The sequence below is a fragment of the Trichosurus vulpecula genome, chromosome 1, assembly GCF_011100635.1.
Source record: "Trichosurus vulpecula isolate mTriVul1 chromosome 1, mTriVul1.pri, whole genome shotgun sequence".
In the NCBI taxonomy this organism is placed as follows: Eukaryota; Metazoa; Chordata; class Mammalia; order Diprotodontia; family Phalangeridae; genus Trichosurus; species Trichosurus vulpecula.
The window spans coordinates 392306118-392316779 of record NC_050573.1 but is presented as its reverse complement, the minus strand read 5'-3'; the positions used below and the strand labels follow the sequence as shown (position 1 = coordinate 392316779).

At 39.5% G+C, this 10662-nt stretch overlaps 1 pseudogene; it reads left to right on the top strand.

The window, feature by feature from the left end:
- Positions 1 to 1761: 1761 nt before the first annotated feature.
- Positions 1762 to 2512, top strand: LOC118834724 (annotated as a pseudogene).
- The last annotated feature ends 8150 nt before the right edge of the window (positions 2513 to 10662 follow it).

Here is a 10662-nt window from a genome sequence, read left to right as displayed (position 1 = left end):
CATTCTAGGATGGGCCAAATGCATTGAGGTAGGAGATGTCAGGAAGAGAAGGAGATACAGTTTGGCTGAGTTTGAAGTATGAGTATGAGTATGACTAAATAAGGCTGGAAAGGTAGGTTAAAACCAGGTTTCAAAGAGACTTATATGCTAAGTTAAAGAGTTTGTATTTTATCTGCTTGGCATTAGTGAACTCCTGAAGGTTTTTAAGTAGGGAAGTGACATGGTCAGAAGTTGAGAAGATTATTTTTTTAACCCATAAAGGAGTGATTGAAGGGGAAAGAGACTATTCCAGGTGAAAGGTAATGATGGCTGTTCTGATATGGTTGTGGTACTGTGTTGGGACAAATGTAGAACGTGTTATGGAATTCTAATTAATAGGACTTAGCAACTGATTGGATATGAGAAGTGAGAAGAGGGTAGACTCAAAGACAACTGAGGTTAAACTTAGATTATTGATGACAGAAACAGGGCATTAGGAAGGAGAAGTAGGTTTTGAAGGTGGAAGAGTGAGTTCAGTTTTGGACATGCTGCGTTCCAGGTGCTGGGTCATGGGAAAAGAGTCAGGGATATAGAATGAATGGATTAGAGAGTCATTTGCATAGAATTGATAATTGAAGTAGATACATTCCCATGAGAAGAGAGTATAAAGGGCACAGAGCCAAGATGGTAGAGCAGAGAAAACACCCAAACTCTCCCAACATTTCCCCCCAAACAATTTTGAAAAGTGCATCAAATCGAATTCTATAGAAGCAGAGCCAATAAATGATTAGGGTGGGACATTTTTCCATCCCAAGACAACTTAGGAAGTCAGAAGGAGAGGTCTGAGACACTGGGGTGAGAGCCAGACCTGAGCCCATGTGACAGAAATACAGTGGTGGGCCTTGGAGGTGGCAACAGCAGCAGCAGCAGCTTTGGAAGCTCTCAAACAGTGATGATAAAGAGATTAGGCAACTGGTCATAAAGAGACTACAGGAGACCCCTATGCTAGTGCTGGGCACAGGACAGTGTGCTGTTTGGCAACTATATAGCCTATACTCACTTCTGGGTCAAAGTTCCAGGGTGAATAGTAGCACTTGCCATCCTGAGGGAGCAGCGGCCCTGAGAAGCAGTATCACCTGTGGTTGTGAGGGAGCAGTGACCACACCTCTCCCTGGATCATACCACCTTGAAAACACTGACAATATCCAAGCCCCCAGAACTAGCTCTAAAAGCTGCAGTGTGAAAAAGGCTAAAGCTTGGAGAGCTCCTCAGGTCTCCCTTTCCCCCCCTCTTCCCACACCTGTTGTTCCACACTGGGAACAGAACTTAACTTGGTGATAGGAAAGATCAAGACACAAACTCAGAAGAAAACAATGATGACAAAACAGCTATAAACAACGACTCAGGGGGGAAAAGTGAATTGGATACAAACACAACAAGAACTACTGGAAAAGCTGGAATGCCTCAAATTGAATTTTGGAGTGGAAGAGTCGACAAAAGATAAGTGGTAGTGTCGGATCTTTGGACTCTAAATATCCCCTTCAGGCTTTCAGGACAGTTATTTTTATCCCCATTTCACAGATGAAAGAACTGTAACTCAGGGTGGCAGCATGAGGTAATATAAAGAACCCTGGGATTGGAACTAGAGAACAGATGTTTGAAACCCAGCTCTGTTAAATCTTAGCTGCTTGACCTTGGGCAAACCACTTGTAATCCCTGAGCTTCAGCATAGTTATCTTTAAAATGGGCATGATAGGGGGAAGCCAAAGAATCTGAGCCGCCATGCTCCTCTCCTCATCACTCCGGGCAGGGGCCACAGGTCTTATCGCCCACTGGGGGAGACAGATGAGATGCTTACACAAAACAGCTGTGCAAAGCAGAGCTGGAGGATCCTTATTCTTGCACAAAGATACTCCTGAAAATAACCCAGATACTCCATTTGATTTTACACCAGAAAACCACAAGAGGAGAGAAGCAATTGTAAAGAATTACCCAGAGCGATATAAAGCAGCAGCTGTGCTTCCACTACTGGACTTAGCCCAAACGCAGAATGAATGGTTGCTCATCTCTGCTGTGAACAAGGTTGCTGAAATTTTACGAGTACCTCCAATACGAATATATTAAGTAGCAACTTTTCATACCACGTGTAATCACAAGCCAATTGGAAAGTATCATATTCAAGTCTGCACTGCCACACCTTGTGCGCTTTGGGATTCTGACAGCGTACTGGAAGCCATTCTGAAAAAGTTTGTTATTAAGGGTTGGAGAAACTACACCTGACAAGCCTTTCATGCTAATAGAAGTGGAATGTTTAGGTGCCTGTGTAAACGCACCAATGGTTCAAATAAATGATAATTACCGTGAAGATTGGATACCTAAGGATATTAAAGAGATAATTGATGAGCTGAAAGCTGGCAATGTTCCAAAACCTGGACCAAGGAGTGGACATTTCTTTTGTGAGCCAGTTGGTGGTCTTACATCTTTGACTGAGCCACCCAAAGGACCTGGTCTTGGTGCGCAATCAGGACTCTAAGTAATTTGTATGATTTTGTCTAAAAACCTGTTAAAATATTTCTCCATACATTTAAAATAAATGAAAACTGATCTTGCCTCCCCACCCCCGCAAAATAAAATGGGCATGATAATACTTGAGCTAACCTCATAGACTAGTGCTGAGGAAAGCCCTCTGTTAGTCAAAAAATCTTTTTAAAGCACTACTATGTGCTAAGTACTGTTCTAAGCACCTAGGATCCAAAAAAGCCAGAGATAGTTTCTGCTCTGAGGGAATCTAATGGGGAAGACAACATGCAAACAACCAAACATAAACCAGAAACAGGATAAATCGGAGATAACCAAGAGAAGGAGATCATTAGTATTAAGGGGGATTAGGAAAGTCTTCTTAAAGAAAGTGGAATTTTAGTTGAGGCTTGAAGTAAGACAAGGAAGTCATGAGGAGGAGGTACAGAGGGAGAGAATTCCAGGCAGGAGGGACCATCCATGAATATACATAGAATAGAGAGATGTTTGAGGAATAACAAGGAGGCCAGTGTCCCTGGACAGCAGAGTACATAGAGACAGTAAGGTGGAAGAAAACCAGAAAGGTGGGCAGGGGCAGTTTTTGATGGGCTTTGAATGCCAAACAGAGGATTTTATATTTGATCTTGGAAGTGATAGGGAGCCACTGGAGTCTACTGAGTAGGGTGGTGTCACGGTTAGACCTTGTTTTAGGAATTTTACTTTGACGGCTGAGTCCAGGATGGACTGAACCTGGGAGGAACTTGAGTCAAGGAGATCAACCACCAAACTACGGTTAGTAGCCCAAGAGTGAGGTGATAAGGACTTGTACCACTGTAGAGGTGGTGTCAGAAGAGAAGAGAAGAAATATATGAGATGTTATGAAGGTAAAATCAACAGGATATTGTTACAGATTGACTATGGGGGAGGAGAAAGAGAGAGGCAGAGCAAGAGAAAGAGAGAGAGAGAGACTGAGAGATCCTATTTCATCACAGGACATTCTTCTAGCCCAGCTGCTTCTTGCCTGCAGGGGGCCCTTTCTATAAACTTAAAGCTCTACAAAATACAAGTTCTTATTAAGTGATTTACCCAAGTTCACCCAGTTAATGAACGGCAGAGCCTGTACTAGAATGAATGTTTTCTGGTTATTAGTTTAGGACTCTTTCCACTAAACTATACTCTCCCTCCCAAGGATGGAAGCTTCCATTGATGAGAAATGTCGGGACAAAGAAAAGGCTTTTTGGGACTTCAGGGAACTAACACTACCTTTATTTTTTTTCAAGTAATAGATTTAAAGCTTTATTGTTCAGTTGTTTTCAGTTACATCAAACTTTTTGTGACCCCATTTGGGGTTTTCTTGGCAAAGATACTGAAGTGGCTTGCCATTTTCTTCTCCAGCTCATTTTACAGATGAGAAAACTGAGGCAAATAGGGTTAAGGGACTTCCCCAGAGTCACACAACTAGAAGAGTCTGAGACCAGATTTGAACTCAGCTCTTCCTGACTCTAGGGCTGATGCTCTATTCACTGAGCCACCTAGCTGTCCCAGATTTAAAACTAGAAGCTACATTAGAGATCAGGTGGATGAAACTCCCTCTCCCCTTTTAAATAAATAAGAAAACTGAGGCCCAGGGAAGTAAAGTCTCTTGTTGGGCCACATAGTTAAAAAGTGTCAGAGTAGGATTCTAACTCAGATCTTCTGAGTCCAAATCCATTATTTCTTTCCCTCTACCACGTGGAATTCAGAGAGAAGTTCATCTAAATTCAACAAGCATTTACTAAGTGCCTAGCTGAGTAGTTATTGAGGAGTGTACTTGCTGAGATGCCATATCAAAAGAACTTTCTACTCAGACTACTTTTCCCCCCAGATTCCAAGTCATAGTGGACTACGTATATTCATCCTTTAACTGCCTTTCTCATCTTAGAAAACTGGGGGTTTTGTAATAAGAGTTGGATACTTTTATCTTGATAGAACATATTGCATCAGAATTTGTATTGTGGGAGCTGCCCCAGCTTGCACTTTTACAAAGGCCAACAAACTTATGGCAGTGTGATCACTGAGGGGCCCTGAGGTGGACATTCATACATGGTGCTCTCCTACTTCTCACCAATATTCACATATCCCCCCACCCTTTCTTCTTTTTCCTTGTCTCTCATTTCTCTCTCCTCCTCTCAGACCTGGGAATAAATTTAGAGGTGTTTGAGTTCAAACTCCCACCCTATTCAAGGATCTTTCCTATGCCATTTCTGATAGATGGTCATTTGGTCTTTTCTTGGGTTCCTGCAGTAACAGGGAACTTACTACCTAATGCAGCAGTCTATGGGCATTTATTAAAATCCTAATTATTGAAAAAAATTCCCTACATTGAACTGAAATCTGTCTTTCTTTAAATTCAATATATTAGTCTAGGTTCAGTAAAACTGGTTTGCTTTTATTCTCTTCTTCCTTTTCCTCATTTCCTTTCCTTAATTCTAAGTTGTGCCAATATTAGTTAGCAGCAGTCATTTCTTAGCCCTACCAGTGGCTCTCAGTCCCTGAAAGGTTGCTCGGTGTCCAGGGCACTACATAGTCTGGGCTATGCTTTCTTGGAGGCTTACATGGGGCCAGTCTTCCCAAACACTGAATCCTTGTCTCAGTTATTGAGATTCCCTCAGTCTCTCTGAAGGGAAGGAAAAAGAAATTATAGAATTGGAAAGGGACTCAGGGGCCATCTAGCCAAACCCCCACCTGGCAAGAGTCCTTTCTATAATAAAGCTGATAAATGGTCATCAAGCCTTTGCTTAATGAATTTAAGGTAAGAGTGAACTCATTATCTCCCATGGCGGCACATTTCACTTTAGGATAAGCTTTAATTGTTAAGAAATTTTTCTTTATCTCAAGCTGAAATTTTCATTTTTGCACCTTCTGCCCAACATTCCTCTTTCTTTCCTCTCATCCAGCCCAAAGTCTATTCCTTCTATACCATAGTCCTTCAATAACTGGAAGACAGTTACTTTGTCTCCTAAGTCTAAGTGTTCTCTTCTCCAGGCTAAACATTCCAACGTCCTTCAACCGATTCATATGACATGTCATAATATGATCTCAATGCCCTTCACTACTAGGGTTAACCTCTTCTGCATTGTCCTCAGTTTATCAATGACCTTTCTAAAATGTTTTACCTATAGTTGAACAATAGATGTGGTCTGAGAAGTGCAGAATGATAGCAAGAGTATTACCTTCCGAGTCCAGGACACCATGCCTCTCAATTCATTCTAAGATAGTATTAGCTTTTTTGATGAGAATGAGATACGAAAGTTTTCCATTAAGTGAGCAAATGCAATTTTCTTTGAATCAAAGAGCTCTGGATAATATGAGGATTAGGATAGGAGTTTTCTCCCTGTACTCTAGCCTCAATGTTTTCATGAGGTCTTCATGTCCTAGACATAAAGGCAAGAGACAAAAGACCCACTAGGCCTCAAGGACAGGTGCCAGATGGCTTTCAAACCAAGGTTTACCTTGACTCTCTGCTGACCTCTCTCCTCTGCTGCCCCATGAGCTTAAATATACTTTGACCCTTCAACTCCTTTTGCAGCAACCCATGATCTCAGTTTTGCGAAACCAGACTCTGGGCAAAGGGAGAGCCTGTTGTGAAAGGGAGTACATGAGGAAACCTTTGTAGTTTTGCTTCACCTGCAGTTTCTCCCCCTTTACCTCATATGATGGACAGGAAAAACTTCATGAGGACAGACAAACAAGCACATGTCCAATTGAACTAAAAATCTGGATTTCCCTTAATGTTCAAATGATAGATTTCTGGGCTTGGGTGGGCAGCAGTTTCTTGCCTTTATTCCTCTAACCTAAAATTCATGCTTTGGAATCACCATCATACTCAGTCCAGCAGAGTAGAAGGGCACATGGATGGCTAAACTCAACAGAGTGATGTGGACAAAGGCCACAAGCAGCCTGAAAGGGCACAGGAGGAATTTTAAAATCAATGCAGAACTCAAAAGGGAGCCAGGGGAAAGATTGGAGGTCAGGCGGAAATGTGCTCCACTGATTTAATAATAAGTGAGTCCTTCACCAGCTGAAATTGGTATTAAATGCTGCATGTACAAAGAGGCATCAGGAAGACTGATGACCAGGGAGCAGCAAGAGCCAGATTGCACAGAGTATCGGAGATAAAATGAGCCTTAGCTGCTGCCAAGTGTCTACTCCCTCATTTTAAAATTGAAGAAACTGAGGCACTAGTCTTGGGCCACCAAACAATAATGAATGGCAGGACTGAGACTCATGTATCTTGAGTTACTGACTCAGTAATCCTTCAACTATTCCTATACAAACAAATTTAATTTAGATATAATTTATAGTTTGTGGACAAAGCAGTTAGGACCCTTCTCAGGCTACATAGTTCTGGAACCTAAAAAAATCCCTAGTCAAGTGTGCCCCCTTTTTGTCCCTAATTTATCCCCGTTTGTAAATCACTGTGTAACGCACCTTTGTTTTCAGCAGGGTCAGAAGCACCCTGGAGCCTTGGGGGAGGTCTGGGCCCCAGCTGGAAGTTACAATTTTATGTGACCTATAATTGTTTCTGCTCCATTCCTACATAATCCCTGTGTGTGGCCCTGGTTTTATGGAAATTAAAAGGTCCAACAAACCATACAAGGGCCCCTTTTATGGGATAGAGAAAAGTCTCCTATTTCTGTGCAGGGGTTAAATACAACACATTTTTGATGTCCCTTTTGATCATTAAAATGAGAGTTTGGGTGAAATTAAACTGAGGAATTACCTGGGTGGGTTTAACTGAAAGGCCTCCATGGCTTCTTTTCACTCCACATCTCTGATCCCCTGATTGGAAAGGTTATACCTGGGGACAGTTGTGTAGTGGGAAAAATTTTCAGATTTGAAGTTGGAAGACCCAAGATGTAGTTTAGCTCTGCCACTTGCTAGATGGACGAAGAAAGGCAATTTCTTTCTTCTTTCTTTGCTTCAGTTTCTTTAGCTGTAAAGTGGGGAGAAACATTTGCTCTACTTGCTCCCCTCCCACACTGGTTGGTTGTGAGGATTAAATGAGATAATACTTGTAAACTTGAGACACAAAATCACACAAATGTCAGCTTTTATTATCATTGCTTGTGACATTGAAAACATATAATTTATCTTTTTCATTTTGGGAAGCTATTTCTCATATTGATAGATCTGGAGAACTATAGCCAAATATTTTGGGTTTATAATCACACAAATCAGAGTACATGTTGTTGTTATTATAATTTTGGAAGTAGTAATAAAACTTGGTTGTGATATGTGCCTGAATAACTCTTCACTAATAGCAAGCTTTACTCCCCGCCCCCTTCTTTTTTTTTTGTTTTGGTTTTGACCTATGATTTCTTTGAATTGGAGAATTCTGAGTATGGAAATTCCCACCACTGGTACACATTGGTGACTCATACGTAACCAAGCTCTTCCTGGGTCACAGAGGGGTCACACATCTAGTATGTGTCAGGACTTAAACCTGAGTCTTATTCTCTAGCCACACTAACTTTTGAGTTTCACTTTTTGGAGTGAAATATTTGGACTGAAGGGGCAGGCACATTAGGGAGGAAGAGGGATTATTTATAAGAAGAGATGGAGATTAGATCGCATCATGATGAGATCTGTTAAGTAAGTCATACTATGGTGGAACACCCTTATAACATGGCGTTAAGGAGTAGGCCTGACATTGTTGTTTCCGGCTAAGCATCAATATCTGACTTTTTACATAGGCATTAGGTTTGGGGAACCATAGTTTAATTTGTATCACAGGATGATAGATTTAGAGGTGGATGAGAAGTTAGAAGTCATCAAGTCCAATTCCCTCATTTTATAGATGATGCAACCGAGTCACAGAGACATGAAATAGTTTGACCAAGATCACACTACCAGTAAGCATTTGAGGTAGGATTTGAGATGCCAAATCTGGAGTTTGATTCAACATTCCATACTGTCTTTCCTTTGTAGCAGTTGAACACTAGTAACTTCAAAAAATGGAAAGGAAATAACCCCATATAGTGAAACAAGAATTGGACTAGGAATCAGGAGGTTTGAGACAAGCCCTGGCCTTGTGATTAACTAACCACAGGTCCCTCTACAAGAACCCTTATTTTCTTCATCTGTAAAACTTTGGAAAATGTACTTACCCTTCACAGCTGACAGAACTGTTGTGAGGAGCAAAGGAGAGGCAGCAAAAATGAGTGAAACTGGAGTCAGAGTTGACTGGGTTCAAATCTTGGTTCTTCCACTTAGTACCTTCATGACAGTTTAAAAATAAACTTTGATATCTTCTGGGTTTATTTTTACATCATTAGAATTTTGTCCAGTATTACTCTTCCTGTCCCTCCCAGAGAGCTACTCAAATAACAAATAATATTTCTAAATAAAAAGAGGAAGAAAGGGGGAAAATCGGCAAGACAGACCAATATATTGGGAAAGGATGAAAATATGTGTAATGTACCACAACCGTATGGTACACCTCTACAAGTGATTGGGTGTGAAGGCAGCTTCTCATAGCTCTTCTTTGGAGCCATGCTTGTTCTTTATAATTTTGTAATATTAACTTTTGCTTGTTGTTTGGTTGTTCTTTCCATTTACATTCTTATAGGCATGGTGCATATTGTTTTTAGTCTCTGCTCACTTCACTCTGTCTCAGCTCATGGAAGTGTTTCCGTACTTCTCTAAATTTATCACATTCATCATTTTTAAAGCACAGTAATATTCTACTCCATTTGTGTGCACAATTTTTTCAGCCATTCCTTAACTAATGGGCATCTACTTTGCTTCCTTTTCTTTGCTACCACTAAAAGTTCTCATATAAGTATTTTGGTGTATATAGGAGCTTCTTCTTTTTATCAATTATCACCTTGGAGGTATTAATGTGGAATCTCTGGGTCAGTGAGTAAGGATATTTTAGTTCTTTTATTTACATAATTCCAAATTGCTTTCCAAAATGATTTTGTGAATTCACAGCTCCACCAAAAGAGTATTGGAATGCCTCTCTTCCCACAATCCTTCCAACATTGACTATTTTCATCTTTTGTCATCTTTATCAATTTGCAGGATGTGAGGCAAAACTTCAGGGTGTTTGATTTATGTTTTTTTTTATTATTACCAATTTGGAGTATTCTTTTATATGGTTATTGATTTACAATTCTTTTTTTTGTGAGAACTATTTACACATATTCTTTGACCACCTTTATTAGGGAATGGCTTTTGGTCATATACACACATACATTTATACATACATACTTATATAAATGCATATATATGTATATGTGCATGTATATATGTATATTATATGCATATTTGTTTCAACTATCTATATATATTCATTTCCAAATCCTTATCTGAGAAATTTGATAGGAAGTTTTTTCCATTTTACTGCTTCCCTTATTTTCCTAGATGCATTAATTTTGTTTGTGTAGAATCTTTTCAGTTTCATACAATCAAAGTTATCTATTTTATCCTTTGCAATTGTTTCTATCATTTGTTTGGTTAGGAATATATCACCTAACGATAAGTGTGGAAAGTCTATGACCTGCTTCTCTTCTAATCTTTTTTATGGCATAATCTTTAATATTTAAGTCACATATGCATATTGAATTTATTAAGGAATAGGCCATAAGGTACTACACTAATCCCAATTTTTACCAGATGACTTTCCAGTTTTATCATTTTTTTTAATCAAATAAAGATTTCTTTTTTAAGTAATTAATGTTTTCTAGTTATTGAGTTCTATTGTTTCTGATTCTTTCTCACCTAGTCTGTTCCATTGATCTACTTCTCTATTTTTAAAAAAGTAACATCAAATAGTTTTGATAAATGCTGATTTATAATATAATTTGAGGTCTAGAGGTGCTATTCCTCCTTAATTCCTACCTTTTTCATCATTTATATTCATATTCTACATCTTTTGATTCTCCAAATAAATTTTGCTATTATCTTTTTGAGTTCTATGATACAGTGGAGTCAAACTTAAATAGAAAGAGATCCCTGTGGGCTACATATTGACTTAGAAAACCACAAATTAATATCATCTATGCTTAATTGCCTTTTTATTTTTATTAAACATTTCCCAATTACATTTTAATTGGATTCCTTGCAATCAGAGTTTTGTGGGCCTCATGAGCTGCTCATTTGACATCTGTGTTATAAAGGAAC